Source organism: Odocoileus virginianus, chromosome 9 (genome assembly GCF_023699985.2).
Source record: "Odocoileus virginianus isolate 20LAN1187 ecotype Illinois chromosome 9, Ovbor_1.2, whole genome shotgun sequence".
NCBI lineage: Eukaryota > Metazoa > Chordata > Mammalia > Artiodactyla > Cervidae > Odocoileus > Odocoileus virginianus.
The window spans coordinates 47,576,609-47,592,440 of NC_069682.1; positions in this window are offsets into that span (position 1 = coordinate 47,576,609).

Below are 15,832 nucleotides of genomic sequence, written 5' to 3' on the forward strand. Positions count from 1 at the left end.
CTATTCTGGGGCCATTCTGGTGAATGTTCCAACTGTTAAACCCTCCTTATTTGTACCCGAGGTGCTCTGGACAGTTCTTAACAGAATCACCTGGGTACTTGTTAAAGGAACATTCCTTCTTTACTTCATAACTCTTGGATCATAATCTGAGGGGGTGAGTGAGGCTCTGGATTCTGCAGTTTTTACCAGCATCTCTGGGTGACTTTTACTCTGCTAGGTAATTCTGATGCACAGCATGGCTTGAGAACAAGAGCTTGAATTGGCCAAGCCTGGGTCTGAATCCACTTGAAGCCCCTGTTGTGGAGTGGCCTTGAGCAAGGCACTTCCCTGGGACCCTAGGAACCTCGTATATTAAAGTGGTACAAAGGCTGCAGCCACCAGACTCTCGTGACTAGCACATGGAGCCCTCAGCCTGGGCCTGGAATGCCAGGAGTGCTCTGTGATTTCCCGTGGGGTCTCCTGGCTTTTCTGACTCCTCCAGAAGACTGACTTCTGACCCAGCTGGCACCAGACCCGGCCCCTTGTCAGCACAGTCAGAACTGGCCTCAGACGCACCCAGGTTCTAACGGGTTTGCTCCTCCCTGGGTTCCCATCTGTCATCATGGCCCTGTTCTTTCTCTTCCGTCCTTCAGTCCAGGGTTATAGGCATCCTCTCTGTAAGGACCCAAGAGGGGAGCCAGGATGGATAGGGGCAGAACTGATTTCATAGAGGAAACAGAACTACTCAGAAATTCTATACATATAACCTCCCATTATAAGTGCCTTCTTAAGAAAAAGCACGCTTTTTTCATGTTTGAATGATACTTATTCTTTTTAAATTGTGTGAGAGTGTAAACCATTAATGCCAAGTGATGGGTATAAGGAAATGAAGGAGTGAATGAAGCCATACACAGGCGGAAGTCCTCACCGCGGGAGGGAAGGCATTCTCGCAGAGAGTGGGCGGCAGCAAAGCTCTGCTTGGAAGCCACATGTGGGACTGGGGAGAGAAGCGCTCTTCCTCCCACCTTCACTGATGCTTCGTCTACATAGTCACCCACCAGTCTCAAAGGGCTTTAGAACATGAGACCTGAAATCTCTCTCTTTCCCCATGCTTTTGGAGGGTGTATGTTTCTTTAGTTTCCTAGTTGATGCTCTATTTGAAAATTTTAGTTTCCTAGTTGATGCTCTATTTGAAAATGTTCAACCTAGTCTCAGGCTGCTCTAAGAAAAGGAAACTTCCCCATATTTCAATAAAGAGCAATATTCACTTAATATTGACTTTTTCTCCTATGGTGCTTTAGAGATCACAAAACTGAGGCAAGAAACAGATGGGCCCCATTCCAAGCAGCTGGGGTCTGTCCCCTGTGAACAGATACTCAAAGATGAAGATAATAGTAGGAGTGAGGAAGAGTGGAGCCCTGTCTAGATAAGAGACAAAGAGATCACATATTTCTCATTCTCCAGGTCAAAGAGACCTATCCAACTACACATGCACAAAAAAGGAGGAGTGTCACCCCCATAGTAGGTGATGTCAACCTACCCACAGGCCTCACTGCTAGAATCCATCTGACTAAGAGACGCACATGCACAGGGGAGGACCCTGAGAAAAACCAAATGTGGACTCAGAGCCAGGCAAAGCAAGATGATTGGCCAGAGGAAACCTGGAAGAAATACCCCATATTAGTGATTCAAACTACCATGAGGGTGCAACCCTCTGAACCTGTCTGTGTGAGTCTATCTGTGATCTTTTCTCCTCCTAACAAATACTTTACTTGTTTCACCACTTTCCATCTCTTTGTGAAAATTCATTTCTACAAAGCCAATGCGCCAGTGTGATTACAATTGTGTGATCACTCACCTAGAGCCAGACATCATGAAGTACGAAGTCAAGTGGACCTTAGGAAGGATCATTTCAAACAAAGCTAATGGAGGTGATGGAATTCCAGCTGAGCTATTTCAAATCCTAGAAGATGATGCTATGAAAGTGCTGCACTCAATATGTCAGCAAATTTGGAAAACTCAGCAGTGGCCACAGGACTGGAAAAGGTCAGTTTTCATCCCAATCCCAAAGAAAGGTAATGCCAAAGAATGTTCAAAGTATCGCACAATTGCACTCATTTCACGTGCTAGCAAAGTAATGCTTAAAATTCTCCAATCTAGGCTTCAACAGTTAACTGAGGACTTCCAGATGTTCAAGCTGGATTTAGAAAAGGCAGAGGAATCAGAAATCAAATTGCCAACATCTGTTGGGTCATAGAAAAAGCTAGAAAATTCCAGAAAAGCATTTACTTCTGCTTCATTGACTATGCTAAAACCTTTGACTGTGTGGATCACAACAAACTGGAAAATACTTAAAGAGATGGGAATACCAGACCACCTCACCTGTCTCCTGAGAAACCTGTATGCAGGTCAAGAAGCAACAATTAGGACCTTACATGAAACAAAGGACTGGTTCCAAACTGGGAAAGGAGTATGTCAAGGTTGTATATTGTCACCCTGCTTATTTAATTTCTATGCAGAGTACATCATGTGAAATGTCAGGCTGGATGAAGCACAAGCTGGCATCAAGAGTGCTGGGAGAATTATCAATAATCTCAGATATGCAGATGACACCAGCCCTGTGGCAGAAAGCGAAGAGGAACTAAAGAGCCTCTTGATGGGGGTAAAAGGGGAAAGTGAGAAAGCTGGTTTAAAACTCAATATTCGAAAAATGAAGATCATGGCATCCAGTCCCATTCCTTCATGGCAAATAGATAGGGAAACAATGGAAACAGTGAGAGACTATTTCCTTGGGCTCCAAAATCACTGCAGATGGTGACTACAGCCATGAAATTAAAGACACTTGCTCCTTGGAAGAAAAGCTATGACCAACCTATATAGCATATTAAAAAGCAGAGACATTACTTTGCCAACAAAGGTCCGTCTAGTCAGAGCTATGGTTTTTCCATTAGTCATGTATGGATGTGAGAGTTGGACCATAAAGAAGGCTGTTGAGCGCTGAAGAATTGATGCTTTTGAACAGTGGTGTTGGAGAAGATTCTTGAGAGTCCCTTGGGCTACAAGGAGATCAAACCAGTCAATCCTAAAGGCAATTAGTCCTGAATATTCATTGGAAAGACTGATGCTGAAGCTGAAGCTCCAACACTTTGGCCTCCTGATGCGAAGCACTGAACTCATTGGAAAAGACTCTGATGCTGGGAAAGGTTGAAGGAAGGAGGATAAGGGCACAACAGAGGTCGAGATGGTTGGATGGCATCACCGACTTAATGGATTTAAGTTTGAGCAAGCTCTGACAGATGGTGAAGGACAGTAAAGACTGGCATGCTGTAGTCTATGGGGTCACAGAGAGTCGGACAACTGAGCGACTGAATGATCACAACAGGCCAGGGTCTTGTTACTGGCCCTTGAATCTAGTGGCTAGGATTCGTCAATCTCATTGCTGCAGCCTGACTTCGGTCTCTGGCAGGGGAACTGAAATCCTGCTTCAAGGTGCTGCAGGCCAAGGCCACCCAAGATCAAAGCCTGCCTCCACTAGCCATCCCTATACCCAGGTATAAGATACCCCTAGGACCCACTCCCAGCACTGACTCCCAGCCCAAACTCCAGCAGCAGTGCTGAAGGATCTGATTTGAGACTGTTATGATAGTCATCCTAGCTTTATCATCAGAAATTGAGGTGAACAGGAAGGAAGTGGCCTGTCCATCCTGCCCAGCCAGACCCTGGCACAGCCTAGACCAGAACTCAGGTGTAGAAGTCACGTCTCTGATGATCCACCATAGTGAAGGGTCTGGGGGAGAGGTCTGGTACCTGGAACACCAAGAGGGGGAATTTGAAGAGACGAGAATTTCAAGGGGCTTGCTCTGAGTCCAGGATCTGGCTCCTGGCTAAAACTTGTGACCTTCAAGCCACAGTTTCCATTCTGTAAAATGGGAAGAGGAGGGTTATAGCTGCTTAGCAGCATTGTTGGGATTAGGTAGGACCACATGTCCCACAGCAGGGACTAGGAAATGTTTGTGCCCCTTGTCCCCTACTCCCAAACCAGGGATGGCCCCCGTGCTCACCGTCCTCCACCTCTGCCCCCTACAGCCTGGCCGCTTTGGCTGCAAGAAGATCATTCTGTACTGAAGGGAGAACATGAATCAAAGAGCCCAAAACAGCTTCTTTGTCCCCCAAATTTTGCGAAAAACAAACGTCTTAAGTTCTCAATTGCCTTCTCCCTGGCGCACCCTGAGTGCTTCCTGAAGAGTGAATGACAAAGCTGATTGCTGCTTCACAGAGAGGAGGCAGAAAAAGAAAACAGGACGCACACTCAAAGGCTTTTCATGTGTCAGTGACTTAGCAGAGGGAGCTGTAAGCTAAGAGCCTACTGGGATTCTGCTTCCGGAGCTTCTGGGTCTTCATTTTGCTCGTTTAAATTCTGCATTTCAGCCCACTCTGCCTCTATTGATCGGCTTCAGTCTGACTTTTCTAATCTGAGTAGTACTAATTGGCCCAGAAGGACTGCTGCAAGTTAGGTACTCTCCAGGGCTGCTATACTTCGGGGACTTCAACCAAAGATGGTGCAGAAAGACCACAGTTTTGGAGACAGGCAGGCATGGGTCCCTCTCTGCATGACCTTGGGCAGTACCATGCTCCTCTGTACTTCAGGTTCCCTACCTACAAGATAAGATGTTTGTGACTTTCTAAGATCATTGTAGGGGTAAACAAGGTGAGATGTGATGGCACAAGGAGGCAGAGATTCTTGTATACAAGCCCCTGCATTCTCACAAAAAAATTTTATTATGCCAAAGAAAATATATGAGGGCTGAAATACTAGGTATCACCAATGGCTCCGTGAGCAACACTACACGGGTGACATCTGTTGTCAAATTCCAGAGATTCACTGCTTCCTCTAGGTCATTACAAATCCAGCCCTTGTTCCTGCAGTCTAAATTGAGAAAATAAAATATGAACACAATGTCTGGAAAATGACTTTGAATTTCAGCACTTAGATTAGAAGGCAGGTTTAATTCTCTGGCTTTAAATGTTGGTGTTTCTCTTGGTTATAACAAATAAATATGCGGAGACAAAACTGATCAACCGTTTCATTGCTTTAAGAAAACGACGAGATGAACGGCTGCCCTAAATCAGTGTGTTACCGCATTTAATTTGATGATGTTGTTTAGAAGCTCTATGTACTGTTTTCTGGGCCAAAACATATCAACCATTCATGAGAAGAAAACCAAAAGACAAATGACCAATTCCCTGTAAAGAGGGAAATTATGGTGGTGGTTGATTGTAAGCACAGACTCCATTCCCAGGGGAGGGGCCTGGACTCCAGCGGAATACGGAGAAAGGCCGGTGGTGCTCAGAGGCTGAGCCTGGATCCAGAGACCGGGGACAGGAGACCTCCTGCTGTCTGGGTTCCTTGGCCTGGGGCGGGTCACTCCGCTGCCTGTGGCGTCTATAGTCTCTCCTATTTCACCTGCTCCTGGGTGCCCCGAGGCTCCACTGAGGGATACCTGTCAAAACTGGGACTTTACTCCTCAGATGCCATTTAATCTTCACAAACCTCATGAGCTTGTGACCTGGGCATATGCCCAAGTTCTCAGGGCTAAGAAGAGAGGCCGAGATTAGAACTCTAGTCTGCTGTCACTATGAATTGTAAGGAAACATGACAAGCGCTATTATAAATGTTATGGTTGTCAGGAGGTTGTAGCCAACATAGAAAGGCATTAATTAATTAATTAACAGATATGTATTGTACAGTATGATCTGGGCACTGTTCCAGGCATCAGTAAAAAAGCAGCCAAGGAGATGGACAATAGCAAGTAAATAAATTCATTTTGGATGGTGCTAATTGCTGTGAAGACAGTAGCAGGTGGATTTTCAGTAATGGGAGGTGAGGGTTAGCAAATTTAAGCTGAGGTCAAGGAAGACATCTCTGAGCAAGTGACTTCTGAATAGAGACCACAGGGAGTGGGCTGTGGAGGGCTATTGGGAGGTCCAGGTATCAGAATTAGTAAGAGCGAAAGCCCAGGGAGGGACTGTCTTGTCCTGCTGAGGTTCAAGAAGAGGCAGAGTGACTGGAACTTGGTAAGAAAGTGCTGGAAGACAAGAGCAGAGTTGGAGCAGGTCCCATTATGAGGCTTTGTAGAGAAGGATGAGGATGAGAGGGACAGAGCAAAGCGACAAAGTAGGTGATTAAATGGTTAATCCCATTAGGGGATCGTAAGTAGAAGTGGGAGACCCCTGTAAGTTAATGATTACTCAAGAAAACAGGTTTGCTTAACCACAAAACTAAGCAGGCTTGCTTAGCAACAAAACCATGCAACAGAAGCATGCCCCAAAACAATAAAACAATGATGGTATGACGCATATCCTGCTTGGTGAGCTCAGTAAGTTAATGAGCTCTATACACATGCTCTCTATACACATAAAAAACAATAAATTTGTGGACCTAGCTTGACCATGTAGGGACAAGGAAACTCTCTTGCCCAACCTGGAGGGGGAGTTGATGATGGAAGCGTGACATCTCCCTTCCCCACTTTTCCTTTGATTATACAACTGTAGCCCAATAAGTTCTTGGGCTGTGGCATCCTTTCATTTGTCCAACTTATAAACCTCACAGATGTCCTATTCTAATAAATCACTTCTCACTATCAATTTGCCTCTCGCTAAAGTCTTTCTATGCTGAGACATAAAGGATTGCAGTGCCAGAGCTCTTCAGAGACCCCTAAAATTATATCCAATGGTTTCAGGGAGACTAGATTTTATAAGTGAGATGAGAGAGCTAATTATTCAACTCATGTAAACATTTTAATTGATTTATTGTTGAGCAAGTAATATGATCATTTGACTCAAAATGCAGAAGTTACCAAAAGATAAACTATCTCCCCAAGCCCTACACCCTACCTGACCAGATCATCTCTGTGGAAGCCATTTAGGAGCTGATTTCTTGTGTTTGCTTAATGTCTCTGCAAGTTATCACAGGCATGTACAATCACACACACACATGCACACTCTCCCCTCATCCTTACAAATGGTGGCTTAATAAATTGTTCTTTTCATTTCCCGTCCTGGTGATCATTTGGATCAGCACTGATAGAGTGTTCTCGTTATCATTTTTGGATATGTCTGCAAGTATTTCATTCTGTGGGTGTACCATTATTTATTTACCTGGTTCCCTAGTGATAGTTATTAGAATATTTCACTTGAGTGCTTTTTTTTTTTTTTTTTACTTGAGTGCTTTAAGGGGAAGGAATATTCAGATTTATATTTTAGACAGAGCCCTGCTGCATGGAGGATGTATCAAAGGAGAGAGATAGCGGAAGCCGCAGACTAACTGCCCAGTTAAGGAGAGCTATCTAATGAGGGGTAAATAAAATGGGATCAAGGACAACTTTGAGCTCCAGGAATTAGGGGAATGGTGAGAGTACCCCTTCAAGGATCACAGCCGTGCCATGGAGAAGGGGCTTGTGTAACTCAATGAAGCTATGAGTCATGCCATGCAGGGCCACCCAAGATGGATGGGTCAGAGTGGAGAATTCTGACAAAACATGGTCCACTGGAGGAGAGAATGGCAAACCACTCCAATATTTTGCTGCAAGAACACCATGAACAGTATGAAAAGTCAGAAACATATGATGCTGGAAGATGAGCCCCTCAGGTAAGAAGGTATCCAATATGCTACCGGGGAAGAGCAGAGCTCAATTACTAATAGCTCCAGTAAGAATGAAACAGCTGGGCCAAAACAGAAATGGCGCTTCATTGTGACTGTGTCTGCTGGTGAAAGTCTGATACTGTAAAGAATAATATAGAATAGGAACCTGGGATGTTAGGTCCATGAATCAAGGTAAATTGGACATGGCAAGCAGGAGTTGGCAAGAGTGAACATCGACACTTTATGAATCAGTGAACTAAAATGGATAGGAATGGGTGAATTTAATTCAGATGACCATTATATGTACTACTGTGGGCAAGAATTCCTTAGAAGAGATGGAGTAGCCCTCGTAGTCAAAAAGACAATTCAAAATGCAGTACTTGGGTGCAGTCTCAAAAATGACAGAACGATCTCTTGTTTGTTTCCAGGGCAAATCATCCATTATCACAGTAACCCAAGTCTATGCCCCAACCCCTGATGACAAAGAAGCTGAAGTTGACCAGTTCTATGAAGATCTATAAGACCTTCTAGAACTAACACCAAAAAAATGAGATGTCCTTTTCGTCAAGGGGATTGGAATGCAAAAGTAGGAAGTCAAGAGATCCCTGGAGTAATAGGCAAGTTTGGCCTTGGAGTACAAAATGAAGCAGGGCAAAGGCTAACAGAGTTTTGCCAAGAGAACACACTGGTAGTAGCAAACACCCTCCTGAAACAAGACAAGAGACGACTCTACACATGGACATCATCAAATGGTCAGTAATGAGATCAGATTGATTATAGTCTTTGCAAGAAGGAGAAGCTCTATACAGTCAGCAAAAATAAGATTGGGAGCTGACTGTAGTTCAGATCATGAGCTTCTTATTGCAAAATTCAGCCTTAAATTGAAGAAAGTATGGAAAATCACTAGGCCATTCAGGTATGACCTAGATCAAGTTCCTTATGATTATATAGTGGAGATAATGAATAGATTTAAGGGACTAGATCTGGTAGAGAACCTGAAGAACTGTGGATGGAAGTTTGGAACATTGTACAGGAGGCAGTGACCAAAACCATCCCAAAGAAGTGGAATGCAAGAAGGCAAAATAACGGAGAAAAGGAAGGATATACCCAACGAAATGCAGAGACAACCAAGGGGAGATAAGGTGGCCTTCTTCAATGAACAATGCAAAGAAGCAGAGGAAAACAATAGAATGGGAAAGACTGTTTCTGTTCAAGAAAATTGGAGGTATCAAGGGAACATTTCATGCAAAGATGGGGACAATAAAGGACAGAAGCAGTATGGACCTAACAGAGGGAGAAGATATTAAGAAAAGGTAGGAAAAAAAAAAAAAGAAAAGGTAGCAAGAATACACAGAACTATACAAACAAGGTCTTAATGACTCAGATAACCACGATGGTGTGGTCACTCACCTAGAGCCAAACATCCTGGAATGTGAAGTCAAGTGGGCCTCAGGAAGCTTTACTATGAACAAAGCTAGTGGAGGTGATGGAAATCCAGCTGAGCTATTTCAAATGCTAGAATATGTTAAAGTGCTGTACTCAATATGTCAGCAAATTTGGAAAACTCAGCAGTGGCCACAGGACTGGAAAAGTTCAGTTTTCATCCAAATCCCAAATAGGGGCAGTGCCAAAGAAAGTTTAAACTACCAGACAACTGCACTCATTTCACATGCTAGTAAAGTTTGCTCAAAATTCTTCTAGCGGGTCTTCAGCAGTATGTGCATGAACTGAGACCTTCCAGGTGTACAAACTGGATTTAGAAAAGGCAAAGGAACCAGAGATCAAATTGCCAACATTTGTTGGATCATAGGCAAGGCAAGGGAATTCCAGAAAAACATCTACTTTTGCTTCATTTTCTACACTAAAGCCTTTGATTGTGTGGATCACAAAACAAACTTTGGGAAATTCTTGAAGAGATGGGAATACCAGGCCACCTTACCTGCCTGAGAAACCTGTATGTGGGTCAAGAAGCAACATATAGGACCTTACCTGGAACAATGGACTGGTTCCAAATTGGAAAAGGAATACGACAAGGCTATATATTGTCACCCTGTTTATTTAACTTATATGCAGAGTACATCATGAAAAATGCCAGACTGGATGAACCCCAAGCTGGAATCTAGATTGCCAAGAGAAATATCATCAACCTCAGATATGCAGATGATAAACACTCTAATGGCAGAAAGTGAAGAGGAACTAAAGAGCCTCTTGATGAAGGTGAAAGAGGAGAGTGAAAAAGCTGGTTTAACACTCAACATTCAAAAAACAAAGATCATGGCATCTGGTCCCATCACTTCTTGGCAAATAGAAGGGGAAAAAGTGGAAGCAGTGACAAATTTTATTTTCTTGGTCTCTGAGGACAGTCACTGCAACCATGAAATGAAAAGATGCTTGCTCCTTGGAAGAAAAGTCATGGCAAACCTAGACAGCATATTAGAAAGCAAAGACACCACTTTACTAACTGTACATCAAAGCCATGTCTGTGTAGTCAAAGCTATAGTCTTTGTATTCAAAGTTTGTTGTTTTTTTTTTTCAGTAGTCACGTATGGATGTAAGAGTTGGACCATAAAAAAGGCTGAGCACAGAATTGATGCTTTCAAATTGTGGTGCTAGTGAAAACCCTTGGGAGTCCCTTGGACAGCAATGAGATCAAACCAGTCAATCTTATAGGAAATTAACCCTGAGTATTCATAGAAGGACTCACACTGAAGCTGAAATTCCAATACTTTGGCCACTTGATGTGAAGAGCCGACTCACTGGAAAAGACCCTGATGCTGGGAAAGATTGAGGACAGGAGGAAAAGGAGGAGACAGAAGATGAGATGGTTAGATAGCCTCACCAACTCAATGGAGAAGACTTTGAGCAAATTCCAGGAGATGGTGAAGGACAGGGGAGCCTGGTGTGCTGCGGTCCATGGGGTTGCAAAGAGTCAGACATGACTAAGTGACTGAACGTGAGACTCCATTATTCTCTCAACAGTATCTCATGTCTTCTGCAAATGGGACCAGCGGTAAATGTAGAACTGGCAGTAAAGAATGGATCCTAAAAAAAAAAAGAAAAAAAATTAAAAAAAAAAAAAGAATGGATCCTCACATGAGACTTAGATTTTTCTCTTGTGACCAAGAACAGCAAAAAAAAAAAAAAAAAAAAAAGCATGCATTATATGCACTAAATGTAACAAAACCATTATTTGGAAATTTCCACCTCCCATGTCTGAGCAGAATCTGTCCCAAGAAATTTCCTCTGATTTCATAGCTGCTCTTTCTCTGTCTTTTTTGCAGGGCTTCCTTTATCAGCTGTCTGAACACTCACCAGCCCTCCTCAAGCAGCAGCCCTGAGCAGCGCCCCTCCTCCCCTTTCCCTGCCTACATTTCCCTCTCTCCTTGGAGGATCTCATTCTGCTCTGTGGTTTTTTAACTTTATAAAAATTATTTATTTATTTATTTTTGGCTGCACTGGGTCTTTGTTGCTGTATGAGGGCTTTCTCTAGTTGCAGTGTGCAAGCTTCTCATTGTGATGTCTTCGCTTGTTTTGGGGCACAGGCTCTACGGTCACAAGCTTAAGTAGTTTTGTGGCACACGGGCTCAGTAGTTGCAGCTTGAGTGCTCTAGAATTTGGGCTCAGTAGTACACTGGCTTAGTTCCTCCATGGCATGTGAAATCTTTCCAGAGCAGGGACAGAACCTGTGTCTCCTGCATTGGCAGGCAGATTCTTATCCACTGCACCACCAGGGAAGTAGTTCTGCCCTGTAGTTTTTAATGCATCTGTATGCTGAGTCACAGATGCCTGTCTTCAGCTCTGGCCTCCTCCCTGAGTTGCCCCTGGAGGTTTGGATACCCAGCTGCTTACTTGACATGGTCACCTGGATGTTTAATAGATGCCTCATACTTCACATGTTCCATCCAGAACCCTTGACACTCTGCTCACAGCTCTGTCTTCCCAGGTCTGCCACAGAGCAGTAAATGGCCATCCCATCCAGCAGCCACCCAGGTGGACAAATCCTAGGAGTCCTATTCAATGTCTCTCTTCTCTTCACCAAACCTCATCAGTGCTAACTAGAAGCATCATCATTTCCCTTCATCCCACCATTCCTATCTCTTGCCTTCATCATCGTTCACTGGATAATGCTAGTTATCTACTCTCTCTCCATTCTTGTCTTCCAGGAGTCTTTCTCCAAGCAAGTCAGCTCATGCCAGACCCCTGTTGAACATTTCAGTGTGTTTCCATCACAGCTGAAATAGTGTTAAAATTCTTTCCCAAGGTTCCGGACCACCTCCTTGGGCTCTCTATGCTTCAGGCATGGCAGCCTCCTTTCTCCCTCCTGAAACCCTGGGACCAGAGTGTTTTCACTCACTGTCCCTCTGCCTGGACTTACCTGCCTGGTGGTTCAGATGGTAAAGAATCTGCCCACAGTGCAGGAGACCCTGGGCCAGAAAGATCCCCTGTAGAAGGGAATGGCAACCCATTCCAGTAGAATTCCATGGACAGAAGAGACTGACAGTCTACAGTCTGCAGGGTTGCAAAGAGTTGGACAAGACTGAGTGATTCACACTTTCACTTCACTTTCCCTCTGCCTGGAACACCCTTCTCTTGGTTCCCTCATGGTTGGCTCCTTCTTTACCTTCAGTAATCCTAGCTTGAAAGTTCCCTTCCAATTTGGTCTAAAGCCCCCTCACGTCCAGCTCATGCTGCGTGTATCAGTGGCAGTGGGACCACTTAACAACTTTCGAACTCTGAAAGAATCCTGTGTGAAATTGACAAGCAACTGACACCATGTTCCCATTTGTCCCCTTGGTGTTTTAGTGATGCTTAAGCATCAGTGCTTTGGGCACCTGTGCAAATAATTCACCCTTTGATCTGGCTCAGCCTGTCACACAGCACAATAAATGTCATGATAAAAGTCAGCCAGCATTACTGTGCTTCCTCCACCGATCCTAGCACAGAAAATTTCAATAAAGATTGTTCTATTGATTCATTAACTTTCCCAAGTTCACTGCCATTTTGATTATTTGTACACTTTTTGCTTAAAGTTTTATGAATTTCATTTTGATAAACTAAACAATTTCTCAAAAATCCAAACAATCAGTTTGGCAATGTGTAACTTTCATTTCTCCACTTGGTAACAGCACTTAGCATTTAGCTTAAGCTTCTTTCTCCATCTCCAATAGAAGTAGTTAGAAGCCTGAAAACCAATATTTTATTTTATTTTATTTTTCCATTTATTTTTATTAGTTGGAGGCTAATTACTTTACAACATTGCAGTGGTTTTTGTCATACATTGAAATGAATTAGCCATGGATTTTCATGTATTCCCCATCCCGGTCCCCCCTCCCACCTCCCTCTCCACCCGATCCCTCTGGGTCTTCCCAGTGCACCAGGCCCGAGCACTTGTCTCATGCATCCAACCTGGGCTGGTGATCTGTTTCACCCTAGATAATATACATGTTTCGATGCTGTTCTCTTGAAACATCCCACCCTCGCCTTTTCCCACAGAGTCCAAAAGTCTGTTCTATACATCTGAGTCTCTTTTTCTGTTTTGCATATAGGGTTATCGTTACCATCTTTCTAAATTCCATATATATGTGTTAGTATACTGTAATGGTCTTTATCTTTCTGGCTTACTTCGCTCTGTATAATGGGCTCCAGTTTCATCCATCTCATTAGAACTGATTCAAATGAATTCTTTTTAATTGCTGAGTAATATTCCATTGTGTATATGTACCACAGCTTCCTTATCCATTCGTCTGCTGATGGGCATCTAGGTTGTTTCCATGTCCTGGCTATGATAAACAGTGCTGCGATGAACATTGGGGTGCATGTATCTCTTTCAGATCTGGTTTCCTTGGTGTGTATGCCCAGAAGTGGGATTGCTGGGTCATATGGCAGTTCTATTTCCAGCTTTTTAAGAAATCTCCACACTGTTTTCCATAGTGGCTGTACTAATTTGCATTCCCACCAACAGTGTAAGAGGGTTCCCTTTTCTCCACACCCTCTCCAGCATTTACTGCTTGTAGACTTTTGGATAGCAGCCATCCTGACTGGCGTGTAATGGCACCTCATTGTGGTTTTGATTTGCATTTCTCTGATAATGAATGATGTTGAGCATCTTTTCATGTGTTTTTTAGCCATCTGTATGTCTTCCTTGGAGAAATGTCTGTTGAGTTCTTTGGCCCATATTTTGATTGGGTCATTTATTTTTCTGGAGTTGAGCTGGAGGAGTTGCTTGTATATTTTTGAGATTAATCCTTTGTCTGTTGCTTCGTTTGCTATTATTTTCTCCCAATCTGAGGGCTGTCTTTTCACCTTGCTTATAGTTTCCTTTGTTGTGCAAAAGCTTTTAAGTTTCATTAGGTCCCATTTGTTTATTTTTGCTTTTGTTTCTAAAATTCTGGGATGTGGGTCATAGAGGATCCTGCTGTGATTTATGTCGGAGAGTATTTTGCCTATGTTCTCCTCTAGGAGTTTTATAGTTTCTGGTCTTACATTTAGATCTTTAATCCATTTTGAGTTTATTTTTGTGTATGGTGTTAGAAAGTGTTCTAGTTTCATTCTTTTACCGGTGGTTGACCAGTTTTCCCAGCACCACTTGTTAAAGAGGTTGTCTTTTTTCCATTGTATATCCTTGCCTCCTTTGTCGAAGATAAGGTGACCATAGGTTCGTGGATTTATCTCTGGGCTTTCTATTCTGTTCCATTGATCTATATTTCTGTCTTTGTGCCAGTACCATACTGTCTTGATGACTGTGGCTTTGTAGTATAGTCTGAAGTCAGGCAGGTTGATTCCTCCAGTTCCATTCTTCTTTCTCAAGGTTACTTTGGCTATTCGAGGTTTCTTGTATTTCCATACAAATTGTGAAATTATTTGTTCTAGTTCTGTGAAAAATACCGTTGGTAGTTTGATAGGGATTGCATTGAATCTATAGATTGCTTTGGGTAGTATAGCCATTTTGACAATATTGATTCTTCCAATCCATGAATATGGTCTATTTCTCCATGTGTTTGTATCCTCTTTGATTTCTTTCATCAGTGTTTTATAGTGAAAACCAATATTTTAATGTGTTGCAAGAGAATAGTTATATAATTCTTTTATTAAATTCAAGTTTTATAAAACAGATCATCTTCAAGGAGGAATCACACTAAATCACATGAAATGACTTTTTGTGAAATATATGACCTTTATTTCAAAGTCTGCCACATATCACTCAGTTGAATGGTCATCCTGGACATTATTTCCTTCAAGGAACCATACTAATCAGTGGCTTAGAGAAGGCCAGTGGTGTCAGAAAGTCAGTGTGAAGCCTTCTGAGAGCGCATTTGTGTTTTTTTTTTTTTTTTTTTTTTTTTTGAGGGCACATTGAAGTCCATCTTCTTCAAGGAAGAAAATAAATACCAACTAACTGCCTCTTTTTTAAGAACAGCTGTGTTCTCTGAATCATACATAGTGGATGCTATATACACAAAATTGCGTTCTAACTACATCACCATGCTGTTCTAAAGAATCACCATCTGTATAGTTAGAAAAACACGGAGAGTTTCCCTGATGGCTCAGTTGGTAAAGAATCTGCCTGCAAAGCAGGAAACCTGGGCTTGATCTCTGGGATGGGAAGATACCCTGGAGAAGGGAATGGCAAACCACCTCAGTATTCTTGCCTGGAGAATTCCATGGACAGAGGAGTCTGGCAGGCTACGATCCATGGAGTTGCACAGAATTGGACATGACTTAGTGACTAACACTTTCACTTTATCTCTTAAGCAGCATATGCAGGTTACACAAGGTGGTCCACTGGGCAAGAGAAGAGAATATTAGGATTTATACTTGTGTTTACTTTAAAATGAGATGAGCATTAAGCTTTATTTAGTATTTACTATGTGGTTTGACCCCAGAGGCTACCCTCAGTCACGTATCACGGGCAGTAAGCATGGGAGTTCCAGCGTGAGGAGCTGAGACTCTTGGTCAATTACTAGCCATCAGCATATTACCATGGACCACAGTTTCCCTGCTACAGGAAGTCACAAACAGGATTCACTTGACAGAACTCAGATCTTTAAATGGAAGAATTTTTACACTACTTTTAAAGTTTGCCACATACAGTTCCAAATTTTTTTCCTAAGCATTCGCTAACAAATGGTTCTATTAAAAAAGCAAGAATAGGTTCACAATCCTGCATACATTTTCCCACAACTCTTCATGTCGGTATTTATAGCTTTAGTG